The 14,193-nt window shown below is 49.3% G+C and overlaps 1 long non-coding RNA gene across 1 annotated transcript in view; it reads left to right on the forward strand.

The window, feature by feature from the left end:
* The first annotated feature begins 16 nt into the window (after positions 1-16).
* LOC108448304 overlaps positions 17-14,193 on the forward strand; it is a 41,852-nt gene continuing 27,675 nt past the window's right edge. Inside the window, exon 1 of the long non-coding RNA XR_001864149.1 lies at positions 17-168. This is a non-coding gene — a long non-coding RNA (uncharacterized LOC108448304). The remainder of the gene's footprint in view (positions 169-14,193) is intronic.

Below are 14,193 nucleotides of genomic sequence, written 5' to 3' on the forward strand. Positions count from 1 at the left end.
TGTGGCTCCTTCCCGCGCAGGGAGCACGGAACAGCCAAGGGGAGCGAGGCTGAGCAGGGGCTGGGAAACCCCGTGCGTCCCCTCAGGGCCGCGCTGCCAGGGCTTCATGGCAGGGGGAGGAGACCCCGACAACTGAGCCTTCAGTCTGGACCATCTCATCTCCTCCAGGTTGGTTGTGTTGCTGGGAAAGAGAATAAATATTTGCTGGTTTAAAGAGCACGATGCAGGGCCTGAAGTGGGGATTTGGATCCTTTGTTCCCACCGAGGGGTGACTGGGCTGGATCGAGAGGTAAAGGCCAGAGCTGCCTGTGCAGAAATGGGGGCTGGAAAGCTCAGAACTCACCAGGTTGTGTTTATTCAGGAATGGTCAGAAGGGAATGTGTGCCTTGCTTTGCAGGAACAAGGATTTCCAGGAAGGCTGGGAAATACTCGATTCCATTTCCTTGTCCCATGAGCTCACCAGGAGAGCTCTGAAACACCCACCCAGCTCCAACCACTCCTGACAGCAGGAGAACTCTCCAAGGACAAACCCGTGCTGGATCCAAAGCTCTGGAATGTGTGTTTACCTTCCACATCCACTGGCTCTTGTTCCTGCACATTCTTCAGGAGGAATTTGGCTTTTTTTGGCAGGATTCAGCCTCCTCAGGGTGTCTGAGCCTTGGCTTTGCCTCCTCCCAAGGAGGTTGAGCATCCAAAGGAGATGGTTTGAGTTGGGAGGGACCTTAAATCCCGTCCCATTCCACGGGCAGGGACACCTCCCACTGTCCCAGGCTACTCCAAGCCCCATCCAGCCTGGCTTTGGACACTGCTAGGGATCCAGGGGCAGCCACAGCTGTTCTGGGAATTCTGTTCCAGGGCCTTCCCACCCTCACAGGGAGCAATTCCTTCCCAATATCCCATTTGATGGTGCAGCCCAAGCTCCCAGGTGGTTCTGGTGTGAGCGCAGGACTTAGAAAGCACAGTCCTGCAAAAAGAGACATTTGAACACAGTTGCTCTAAAGAACATTTTTGCACAAAAAACCCCAATATTTTCCCAAAACCACTCCACTGGACAAAAAAAAAAAAAAAAAAAGGTCGATTTTTTCATTTGCAGAAAAAAAATTGCAGCATCTCTCTTGTGTGTTACAATATTCCAGTGTTTCTTTATGAGTTCGTGGTTCTGTGGTCAGGAGCTGGAATGAGCAGCTGGTTCTGCTGCAGAACGTCCATGGAAAAACTCCATCCATGGGCCTGGAGCCTCTCAGAAATGTGATGGCTGTGGAATCCAAGCAGCAATTTTTATCTTGCTGTGGGCTATCTTTGATAGGAGGAGAGAGAATATTGCCCCTGAGTCGGTCACTCTCCAGCCCCTCATACTTTTGCCTGTTTGATCTCCCCCAGATTCAAGTCCAGCCCTTTGCAGGGCAGTTTCTGTGGCTGAGGTAATAGAAAATTATTAAAACCAGAGAGAGACACAATATTGGGCCTGCACATCAAAAGCTCCTTAAGACAAAGGAAGGAAAATTGACTCGAAACTGGAATTATTGGAAGCATCTGTGGTGTCCTTTATTTCCCATTTAACAGCGCAGCACGTTTGGGAATGGTGTTGGGCTGGTTCTGGGCCTTAATTTGCTGAGTTTTACCCTAAAACCTGTGGTTTATCTGCTTCTGCAGAGGGAACAGCAACTCTTGGGAAATGAATTTTGACCTTGAGACACAAAGGAAGATTCTCCAGTGCTGCAACCTTCAGCTGTGTGGAAAATTTGGGTTATTTTTATGCTCTTCTGAGGAGCTTAAAAGCAGAAATCTCTGTTAGGTTTATAAGGAACACGTGGGTTTGTAAACCACGAGTGGTGCTGGGAGTAGGATCTGCATCTGTTGGAGCTGTGGGAATAGCTGTGTAAATCCAGTGGGTTTGTGGGGTATTCCCAGAGTTTATTAAAACTCCAATAACATTTGGGAGCAGTCACTAACAGGAGCAAGGATAACAACGATTCCCAATCCCCCTCAAGGAGTGATGGGTCCATCCTGAGCTGTGGAAGGCAGAGCCATGGGATGGGTCCCCATAGAAGGAGCAGTGCTGGGATTTGGATGCCACTCCCAGCACAGCTGAGGGAAGGTCAGTCCCTGGCTCCAGGTGGCTGCAGCCATTGGGGAATGGGCAAAACATCCCATCCATGGAAAAAATACCCTTTAATGGGAGCTCAGCTGCCTTTGCTCACAAATTCCTGCACCTGGGATGGGGCAATCCCAGAACAAAGGGCAGAGAGGAGTTGGAGTTGCTGAAGCCAGTCCAGAGGAAGCCCTGGAGCTCCTCTGCTCTGGAGCCAGGCTGGGAGAGCTGGGATTGCTCAGCCTGAAGAGGAGAAGGCTCCAGGGGAGCTCAGAGCCCCTTGCAGGGCCTGAAGGGGCTCCAGGAGAGCTGCAGAGGGACTGGGGACAAGGCATGGAGGGACAGGACACAGGGAATGGCTTTAATGCTGAGCTCCAGGTTGCTGCTAGAATGACCATCCCACAGATCCGTATCTAAACCTTTGCTGCTCCACCTCTGCTCTCAATCTGCTTTTCCACACCTTTGGGCAGCTGTTCGGCCTTGGAAAATACCTGTGCCAAGGCATTAAGGACATTGCTGGACAAGGAGGAGAAGGAAATGGAGTAACTGGATTTTTACCATGACTTCACACAGTGATGCTGCCCTGTCCCTGTGAAATGGGTCATTCCCTCTTCTCCCACGGCACTGGGAGCTGCTTGTGGAGCTGGATCATTCCAGGAACTCCCAGGAGGAGTTCAGGCTGCTCAGAGGGCAGCAGGTCCCAGCGGGAGCAGGAAAAGCCCCGTGGGCTGTGGGATGCTGACTGTGTGGAACCACCCTCATCCCAGCTGGAAAACTCTGTGTCCTGTGTGCTGGAGTTTTGGGGGTCAGATCCAGGGAAAAGCAGCTTGGAAGTGCAGGATAAATAAAAATTCAAATGGTCTGGACACTAAATTATGGCATAGCAGGAACCAGTGGCAGAAATGGAATAATTATTCCAAAATAGCTTCGCATAAGTCAAAACCTGAAAGATATTGGGGATATTTTCCCCAAATGTAGTTGGTATAAAATGGATGAGATACTGGATAAAAGTTAATTTTAGCTTGTGTTGGGCAGAGTTAGGTTCTGCTGACAAAATCTCTGGTCCTAAGGAAACGCCCTCCTCAGCAGCCAAGCCATGGGATTGCACAAGGAGCCATAAATCCGGCCTGTCCCAATTCCTGAGCTCAGCACTGCCCCAGAAATGCTGCTCCTTTCCAGCAGCGCCGTGTGGGCAAGTCCTTTGGGATGTAATTTATGTCTTGATTTCCTTATCTTGAGGTTCCTCTCAGCCCTGAGAAGTTGCAGAGGAGGATCAGCACTGGGATTGCTCTGATCCTACAAAAGCTGCTCTGGGGCAATGCTGGATCATCCCAGGCTGGTGCTCAAGGATGGGTCATGTCCTGCTTCTCCCACGTTCTGCTGCTGCAGCAGCTGGCAGGGATTTGGAGTGAGCCAGCTTTGCTCCCACTGTTTTCCCTCCTGCTGATGAAGGCTCTGGGGTTTATTCCCTGCTGGGTTTGTGCAGCTCCTAAAACTTTTCCAAGCAGCCTGTGGAGGGTGACAGGAATGCAGACATTGGGAGTATCCAGGTGTTGGTCTGATCCTGCAGGGATTCTGAGCGCTTTGGTTGATGTTAACACGAGGTGGAAGCTCCTCAGCAGGGAGGAGAGGCCAGACTTGGCAAATTGCCTCGGTGAAGGCCAGAGAGAATCAGGGAACCACTGGGGCTGGAAAAGCCCTCCAGGATCATCAAACACAGCTGTTCCCCAGCACTGCCCCATGTCCCCAAGTGCCACATCCAGAGGGATTTTAAGTCCCCCCAGGGATGGGGACTCCACCACTGCCCTGAGCAACAGCCCTTTCCATGAGGAAATTTTCCCAATATCCAGCCTGAGGCCATTCCCTCTCCTCCTGTCCCTGTTCCCTGGGAGCAGAGCCCGACCCCCCCGGCTGCCCCCTCCTGTCAGGGACTTGTGCAGAGCCACAAGGTCCCCCCTGAGCCTCCTTTGCTCCGGGCTGAGCTGGAACCTCAGGGAGGAATTTGTGAATTCTTGAAGAATCAGAGCAGAGGAGAGCAGGGGAATAACAAGCCCTGGGAATAACAAGCCCTGGGTCATCTGGGTGGCGCTGCCGTGTCTCCCTTCAGGATAAGAACCCAGGGGCACCTTCCAGGTAGGATTTGCTCCATGTTGCTGTTCATTTTATCAGGGAATTTGTCATCAGCGTTGGCTGAAGTACAACAGGCTGGGGGGAACTGTGGAGCTGTTGTTCCAACCTGGCCATCAAATGTCCAAAAGTCTTGGATAAAGTGAGACATTTTAACAGTTTCTGCCAGGAGAGATTTATTCTGGGCAGAAAAATTGGGATTTATCTGGGAAACCAAGCAAACACCCCAGAGATAGAAAGTTTGAGTTGTTTAAAAATACAAGAGATGCAGGGCAAACAGCCTCTGGTCCCTTTAGTGCCTGGTGACAAAGCTGTTTTATCTTGGAGTTACACAGCATCTGGATGTTTTCCTCTCATGCCATGGATCAGTTTGGGAAGCCATGGATTGACTTCCTCAGTGACTCTGAGAAGCAGGAAGAAAATGAACATTTCACTTGTGATCAGGTGAGGAAATGGAGATTTCCGTGTCTTCTCTGCCAGAAAATACTGATTTCCTTTCTGTGATGGCTGTGGGTGTTAAAATCCAAATTCCCGAGCTGGGATGAGCAGGGCCTGTGGCTGTTCCCCTTTGCAAACAGGAAGCACTCCCGTTCCCTCCTGCACCCCTGGCAGCTCCCTCCATCCCAGAGAACAGATGATGACAGGAATGGCTGGGCTGGAGCTGTGACCGGGGCTAATTTCCAGATACACCAGGGAAGGGCTTCCTTTGATCCTCGGGATTTACACTCCATTATCTCCTGGGAGTCAGCTGCTCCAGAGGCAAGGCCCCACCAGCTCTCTGCACTTCAAAAAGGGCTTTAAGGCAGCTGATAATTTCACTTTTAAGTTTTGTGGGCTCTCCTATTGCCAGTCTTGATCAGGCGTGTGGGGATGAGTTCTAAGATCGGTGATAAAGTTTTATTTTGCCACGTGGGTCTCTGTTCTTTACTGCCCTCTGGTTTTGTTGGGTTTGGGGGTTTTTAGGACAAAGGAATCCAGATTTTTTTCTCGGAGCACTCTTGGCCTTTCCTTCTGTCCTCATTTCCACCACATGAAATGATCCTCTCCGCTCCTGAGGATTTCCCTCCGTGTCTGCAGGATTTTTCATTTTAATGACGAGGGAAACAAATTGTGGAGTTGTGTGTCACTCCTGGCTCTTTGCTGGGAATTAGAACAGAATGAGGGGGAAATTAAAGGAGGGAGAAGATCGTGGCCATGCCCAAATGAAGAGCCCACTGTGATTATTGTGGGCAGAAAGCAGCCAGTGTAACAGATAGAGTTGTGTAATTGTACTAATTAAGAAAGAAATCAGGGCTTTGAGAGTTTATAGAGCCTTGGGTGTTCTGGTTTCTTTAGGGGATGGTTTCAAATCCATTGGCAGAAAATACAGGGAACAGACAGAGCAGAAATGGGGGGGAAAAAACGACATAACTTGATCTAGGAAATAGTTTTACAGTGGGTTTGAAAGAGTCTGTACCCAGAAGGTAACAGTGTCTCTTTTTAAAATTATTCTTTATTAATAAATATTAATATTTAAATATTATTTTAAATATTATAAAAACCAAAATCAACACATTCATTATTTTTAAATCAATGTCAAGAATTATTCAGACTTCCCAAACCATTCTAAAGCCTGCTGAGGCTGTAAATTTGAATGTTGAGTTAATTGTAATGAACAAGAAGTTGAGTTTTGGAAGCGAAAGCTGTAGTGGGGAATGAGAGCCAGCGTGCTGGAGGGCACAGCTGGGATAAAGCAGGGATTTGGGAAGTGCTGGTGTTTTCTCCCTGACACCCCAGCTGCTTTCTCCAGTCCCAGCCCAGCACAAATCCAAAAATACCAGCTGGATTTTAAGGGAATAAAGAGAAAACAAAACTCTGCCAGTTCAAAACCCCTCATCCAAGAGTCTCCTCCTGCTCAGGTATTTCTGGAATGGAGGAAAAAAACCCTTTTTTTCCCAAAGGGAGGTCCCTAAAAATCCCCCACCTCCAGAGAAGCCCATTTCTGCCATTCCTTCCTGGCCAGCCCTGAAGTCCTTCAGCCAGGAATGTTTCTCCGTGGGATTCCCAGCAGTGAATCCTTCTCTTCTCCAGGCATTTTAAAGGATGTGTGTGGGCTGAGGGATCCCAGAGCTTCTGTTTTACAGGGATCAGCTGCCAGAATGGATGTCCTGGAGGGAAAACCTGGTGACAGAACTTCCCAGTTTGCTCAGCAGGTGCCAACAGGAAGAGGGAGAAAGCAAGGATGGATCCCAGTTTTTGTTACAGTGGCACAAAATGTCCAGAGTCTGGTGATGTTGTGAGGGTGGGGAGGCCCTGGAATGGAATTCCCAGAGCAGCTGGGGCTGCCCCTGGATCCCTGGGACTGCCCAAGGCCAGGCTGGACATTGGGGCTGGGAGCAGCCTGGGACAGTGGGAGGTGTCCCTGCCCATGGCAGGGGTGGCACTGGATGGGCTTTGAGGTCCCTCCCAGCCCAGGATTTTATGATTCATGAGGCAGCCCAAAGCTGTGACTCTTGGCCTGCAGAGGATATTTTTTATGTTCCTGTTTCCTGCAACTTTTATTTTTTAGTGGGGGAAAACAGTCCCTGAATTTTGTAGCATCCTCTGACAGGAAGGATCCTAGGAAGTTCCTCCGGTGTGACAGAGCCAGTGCAGCTCCACTGAGCAGAATTTGTTCATGCCAGTAGGATCTGGATGAGAAATCCTATAAAAGACGCTGTTTTCCACTGCAGAACTTCCTGGGATTGGGAAGGACTGTGTTTCTCCACTGAAGCATCACCAGCCACTTAAAAAGTCCTCTTGGCTGTGCCAGGGGACAAATCCCAACAAAATTCCTGCTTCCACTGCCGCCATCTCAGAAAACCCAGCCTAACTCCAGGAGCTTTGGGTCTATGGACCAAAGAGAGCAATTATTTTCTTTTCCCTGGTAGTGAATATTCCCAATTATTTCATTTCCTATGGAGACATTTGGCAAGCAGCTCCCTCCCCAGCCCCTGCCAGCAGCTCTTGTTCCTAAATGAAACAAGTTCTTGGCCTGGAGGGAGCACAGCCAGCAAATTTGTCAGCGTTGGGCCAAGTGATACTTTCATTTGCCCTAATCAATGACATTTATTTCAGGCAATCCATATTCCAAGGGCATTTGTCAGGTTAATAAAGAGCCTGGGGAAAGCAGGGAATTCTCTCGAAGGAAAACAAAACCCTGGGCCATTTCTCTGGTGCATTTCTTTGTGTGTGTGGCATCACTGGTGAAATATTCTCGAAATTAACTTTCAGATCAGTGACTGGAGTCAGATTCCTCGTCCTGGTTCAGCTGCCTTTGCTTCCCTCTGGAATTTGGCAGTCCTTGGCCTGCTGACAGTTTTCCTAAGGACAAGAAGTTCTCAGCCCTGGTAATCCAAGTGCAGTGGGTTCCTAACCCAGGCTATTTCCAGACTCAGAAAAGAGGATGTGGCTGGGACATTGAGGATAAAACCTTGGCCCTGCTGGAGTTAAATTCTGATTCCCACTGGTGGAATGAGGATTTCAGTGCAGGACTTTTGCTCAGGTAGAGAATCAGATCCATTGCAAACCCCAAACATCTCCAGTTTGTCTTCGAAGCCTGGTTGGCCTCGTGTGTTTTTGATGCCCAGGTACAACTTCCAGCGGTTTCACCACAAGTTCCAAGTGTGGAATGGAAGGAAATTGAGGTCTGTGATGGAATTGTTTCCTTTTATGGGCACAGATTTCAATTTTGCTAAAAGCAAAAGGCCTCTGGCAAAGAGCTTTTGACGTTTCACAGGACAGGGATGACAAGGCAGGGTGGAAGGATATCAGAGAGACCACAGCGTTGATCAGTGAGCTCAGGAGACCACGTTTGTCCATACCTGGAGTCTCCCTCTGCCTTCCATTGGGACTTCCCGAAGGATGAGACAGCAGAGGGATCACAGGGATGTCAGAACTCAGCCAGGGGGTGATTCAAGGCTTTGTTATCTATAAAATTGTGTTGGCCCCAAATGTTTTGTTTTCTCTTCAATCTGCCCCCCCAGCCCAAGATTTTTATGGAGGCAGAGCTCTGGGTTGGATGGTCCCGGTTGTCCCTGTGGAGATGAATCCTGTGGGAGTTTGCCAGGTTTGGGGGGGGGCTGGCAAAGGGAAAATCTTTAATTTTCCTCCTTCCCATAAAAACATCCTGCTAAAGAAATGTTCTGGATTCTGTTCAGAAGTGTTCTCAGGTGGGATTGAGGAAGGTGGTCGGAGCTCCCAGGTGGGATGAGATGAGCCAGCGTGGCTCCTGTCAGAAAGGAGAATCCTGGAATCCCAGACTGGTTTGGGTTGGGAGGGATCTTAAATCCCACTCAGCCTCACCCCTGCCATGGCAGGGACACCTTCCACTGTCCCAGGCTGCTCCAAGCCCCAGTGTCCAGCCTGGCCTTGGGCACTGCCAGGGATCCAGGGGCAGCCCCAGCTGCTCTGGGCACCCTGTGCCAGGGCCTGCCCACCCTCCCAGGGAACAATTCCTTCCCAATATCCCATCTCAATCCCACCTCTTTCAGTTTAAATCCATTCCCCCTTTTCCTGTCACTCTCTGCCTGTGTAAAAAGTTCTCCCCCTTTTTAAATTCCCCTTCAAAGACTGGAAAGAGCCCTAATGTGTCCCTGGAACCTTCTCTTCCCCAGGGTTTTCCAGCCTGGAGAAGAGCCCAACAGCAGCCCAAGGAGGCCTCCTTTTTAAATTTCATTTTTTGGTTTTGCTGATGGCTTCCCTTGGTTCCCAGCAGGATCAGGTGGAGCCTGGGGAGGGAAAGGAATGTGTGGATAAAAGCAGGAGGGATGTGGGGTCACAGCAGCTCCAGTTGGGCTATTTCAGGCTGTCAGGGAACTGGGAATTGCTTTACCTCACTCAGGCTGTGCTTCCTCTCTCCTGGTTTAGTACAAGACAACACAGGGGTGGAGCATATCCAAGGCAGGATCCAGGTGGGATGGGATGAACCACAAAGGAATCAAGGTGGGACAGGCGCTTTTCTTCATTCATTTCCCATGTTTGTGCAGTCACTTCCAAACCCAGGCAGAAAGCTCCTGCAAAAGGACCAAATGGATCTCACAAACCTCGACCTCATGGCTAAAATATGTCTTCCCCTGGCTCTGCTTGGCTTTGTGAATGATTTTAAACAGAATTTTATTTTCCTTGGAGGAGGAGGGAAGGGCAGAATATTAAAATAATCTTTGCTTGTGCTTTTCACAGCGGTAATGAACAGACAGATCACGTCCTTGTGGAAGTCCTTCCCCTCGGGCTTGGGGAGCTTTGTGCTCCCTTTTCTTTCTGCCACTTCCCAACTCTTAATAATGTTAATATTTAAACTATTCAGGGGTTTGCATCACCTTCACTGATTATTATCTTTAGCGAAAATTACACCAGAGCCTGTGTTAACTAATAAATTCTCTTTATTCTGGGCCAGAAACTCCTCCCTCCAGCTGAGGACGTGATAAAGGCTTTGACATTTTACTCCTGGATTCTCCCGTAGCTTAGCAAGTGGGAAAAAAATCAGGGAATTTGCAAAGCCAGGAGGCCGCCTCCTGTCTCGGAGGGGAGTTTCCCTCCTCCTTATTTCTAATGTGGTAACTCTGTATCAGTTTAAAAAGTCTCTTTTCCCTTGGAATCCCATTTGTTTTCAACATCAATTAGGAAGGAAGGGACCATTTCATTGGAGTTGAAGGGCAGCAACCCTGAGTTGAAATTCAGGGTATTTTTTCCCTCCCCCAAAAGCCCCCAGAACAGAGGGTTAATTTTCCTTTGCCATGGGCTCGTGTCCTTTAACAGAACCGCTTTGTTTGATGTCTTTGGTAATTGTTTCATGATGCAGTGGCCCAAATCCTCTGGGATGTCCCTTTTTGTGCCCAGCAGCTCGGGAAGCCTGGGCCCGCTCCCCTGGCAGGGATTACTTTCTTTCCCCGCACTCAATTCATAAGAACCAGAGAGGAAATTGGGAATTTCTGAATTTGGGGAGAGGGGGGCGAGGCTGTTCCCTGGCGCTGGGGAATGGGAACATCCCAGTGCCACCTGGCGGCAGCAGATCCCGGGATTTGGGGAGATTCCTCCTCGCCTTTGAATCACTGCGGGATGAAGGGCAAGTCCAGGTGATGCCTTAAGAGGCCACCTAAAAGCAGAGACTGGACGGGAGTGAGGGAATAAGGCAGGTGTTTATCTGAAAGGCCTTCAAAGGTACCCCTGGGGAGCCAGGATGGGCCCTAAGATGGACAACAGGTCACGAGTTCTTCACACTTTTATAGGTTTGGTTCATTTGCATAGCAGGGTTAATTCTCCAATTAAAGCTTCAGTTAATGATGTAATTTCCCCTCAGCTTGCCCCCCCTTTAGAGGCTTTTGGTTTATAATTTTGGGCCTAGGATGGTCTGGATGTCCTTGGAGAGCAGGCCCGGAGAGGCTTTGTTATGTCTGCCCGGCACAGAGAGCAGAAATGAACAGGCCACAAGAAACTCCAGAGTTACACACTGGGCAGTGCAGGATTTGAAAATAGAAAAGTTAAAACCTAAGGCATCACAGGCACTGGCTGCAGGTTCAAACATGGGGGGGCCTCGTGTTTTTGTGTTGGTTTTGTTTCCTCCATCACAAGCAGCTCACGAAATGCGCCGGGCTGGTCAAAGCTCACAGGCTGCTCTTAACGCCTGGCAGGGGATGAGAGGGCAGAGAGGCCAAAAATGTGCTGACAGAAGGGCAGCAGCAGCAGCAATCCTCATTTCAGGAGTGCAGGAAGGCAAATGTTTGTACCCCAGAGCGTTTTCCTCGGGAAATGAAGTCTCTAAGTTCAATAATTTCTGTGAAGGAGGTTTGAAATCCAGCTCGGCTTGGTGTAAAACACTGCTCACCTTACTGAGAGCGCTGGGCCCTGTGGAGTTCACACATCTTCACTAATTACAGTGGCACCAACTCAGTTTTTAATTAGTGCCAGCCTCCAGGGACAAGGGATTTGTCCTGGTGTGAGGAGCAGTTTGCTGCACATCTTCCTTGGGAATTGTGAAAGAAATGACGGTGAAACACAGGGAACTGGGGGGGTGCCAGGAATGATCCCTCAGTGAGCTCCCAGAACCACGGGATGGGAGCGGGGTGGGTCTGGAAGTGGCACTGAGGCTGTTACAGCATGGACTGGGAATTTGGGGCTTGATGGTGAGGGACAGAAATGGGACTGAAAACCACATTTCCAGAGAGCTCCTTGAGCACATGGGAGAGCCTGGAGGGACAGGACACAGGGAATGGCTTCCCATTGCCAGAGGGCAGGGATGGATGGGATCTTGGGCAGGAATTGTTCCCTGGGAGGGTGGGCAGGCCCTGGCACAGGGTGCCCAGAGCAGCTGGGGCTGCCCCTGGATCCCTGGCAGTGCCCAAGGCTAGGCTGGATTTTCCCTTTTCCCTCTTGGATGCAACAGCCCCTCTCAGCAGCTGGGGCACCTCCCTGTGCTCCCTGACCCCACAGAAGTTTGGGAAACACAGCCAGGTAGGATTTGCCGTGGGTTTTGCTGAAAAACCCCGGAGCTGTGGTGTTTTATCACATGTTCGAAGCTCTTTTGCCATCTCGTGGCTGCCGAGGGAAGGGAGGGAGCGGCTGCTCTGTCCCGAGGATTCCCCGATTTCCTTCGGGAGGTGTAAATTAAACATCTCATTAACAACGGGAAGTTTAGGAAGTGTTTCCTCCGCTGGAAAAATTAATATCCCAGGAAGCAGGAAAATGCCCTCTTAAAGCCCAGGCAGTGACAGCTCTTGAATCCCAGAAGGGTTTGGGTTGGGAGGGACCTTAAACCCATCCAGTGCCACCCCTGCCATGGGCAGGGACACCTCCCACTGTCCCAGGCTGCTTCAATTCCAACCTGGCTTTGGAATTTCCAGCAGCACCTGGAGTGGGCATTACACAGAATTCCCTGAAAGCAGTGTCTGCTAAATGGATTTTGCCCATCAAGCCGTGGTTTTACTTACAGCTGCTCCCATTTTCCAGGAAAACAGCACTGCCAGGATTGGGAAATGAGGAGAACAGGGCTGGAAAAGCACCCATCCCCGGGCAGAGCCAGTGCTGCATCAATTAATCTCTTCCGTGAATATGCATGTCATGATTCCCTCCTCTTTCTTTCAGCACTGTAAATCTGCCACAACCTCATTGTCTTTTCATGCTGTTGGGAGGCTCGAACCAACTGTTTCAATGTTGTCATTTGTGGATTTTAATGTGCTGCACCCAGGGAAAAAATCCTCTTGGAAATTATGGGCAGAACCAGATGCTGTGGAAGGAAGCTCAGCGTTGTTACAAATCCATGTGCAGCTCCCCAGGATAATCCTGAGGGTCCCAGGTTATTTTTGACCTGTTCAGAAGGGTAAATGTGAACCATTTATTACCTTTTCTGCAGTGAGAATTGGCCTGCTCCAACCCAGGCACTACACCTTGATTTGGCCGGGGTTTGTAGGTTGGATTGTTCCCTAATAACGAAAGAAATTGGGATCAGCTCAAAAATGTAGAAGCTCTACCTACATAGAAGTTATTTAAATGGGAGGAGAATTGGGTTCTATATAATTCAGGAGGTGATTGACACACTTTTATCATTTACTTTGAAATTTTATTTCATTTTTTTCGAAGTAGAAGAAATAACAGATATAAAGTTATGTAGAGAAACTGTTGGAATATCGCTGTTACACATTGATTTTAAATATTTATTTCCTCATGGGAACTCTGTTAATGGCTCCCCAAAGTTCATCCTTGTCTCCGGAGAGGGGAATTCTCCTGGTATTCCTGATGGAATTTACTTTGACCCAAACCAACCCTTCCTCAATGGATCAAATATAAACCCAAATAGCTTCGTGTTGGTTTGTTTCAAATGGCTTGATGTCTAAATCAGGGAGGGGAAAGATTTTAAAAGGAGACTATTGGGGGCAGATTTTCTTCTCAAGAGTTAGACCTGGAGGAGAACTTGAACCTCAGCACAGTGAGGGGAAAATCTTCCCCTTTTTGCTGCCAAATCCAAGCAATCATCAGGAATGTGGGATATCTGTGGCTCTGAGGGAGATCCCAACCCAGCAGAGCTGAGGTGGGACGGGGGTAACTGGAGGAGCCCAGGAGCCACCACCGAGCTGCAGCTTCAGGGACCTGCAGCCACTTGAGTGGTCCCCTGAAAAAAATGGGCTGAAAAGACTGAAAAGTGAAAAATCCTGCCCAGAAAATCCATTCATGCTCTGGAACAGGAGCAGGATTTGGGGTTGGCAGGCCAGGAGAGGGGGGCTGTTCACGGAGAGCACCCCACACTTGGTTCCACTGTCCCACCACTGCTTTTTCCCCTTAAAATCCTGGTTTTGTCAGAAAATAGGTGACAATGAGAATGATTTTGTCAGTACCTGAAGGAGGAGGTTGGAACTAAATGATCTTTGAAATCCCTTCCAACCCAAACCTACAGAGTTCCCCATAACTCCTTGGGCTGTTGTTTCATAACCTGAACCATTTCAGCCACACGTGAAAAATCCAAATTTTCTAAGGCCCTTCTTTTTCCCCACTTTGGTACACAAAACAAGAGTTTAGTGGTTTGGAGCACTGGGATCTTCTGCCATCCGAGGCCCGTGACATCACTGACTGGCTGCAAATTAGTCAGAAACCCCATTTAAAAATAGCCCCCTTTTCTCAATAGATCTGGGCCTTGTTTGCATTGGAGCATCTGGGCTGGCTTAGCCAACAAAAGCAAAAGGCAGCCCTGCTCACACAGCAGAGCCCTGCAGCTGGAAAGGAGCAAACGGGGATGCTGCTGACAGAATTGTTAAAGCTGATAACGCCGGCAGGGCTGGGAGGGACATTCCATCCTCCTGGAGCACAGCAGCGCCGGCCAGAGCTCGATTTGGGACAGGTTCAAAAGCAGCTGTCCAGAGGAGTTTGGGAAAAGAGTTCAGATTCATGGGCAGACTTGAGGCAGAGCTGTCAGGTAGATGAAAAATGGACTTTATGACATTATTCTGCAACTTGTGGCACGAATAATT

Source organism: Corvus brachyrhynchos, unplaced genomic scaffold, assembly GCF_000691975.1.
Source record: "Corvus brachyrhynchos isolate BGI_N302 unplaced genomic scaffold, ASM69197v1 scaffold280, whole genome shotgun sequence".
NCBI lineage: Eukaryota > Metazoa > Chordata > Aves > Passeriformes > Corvidae > Corvus > Corvus brachyrhynchos.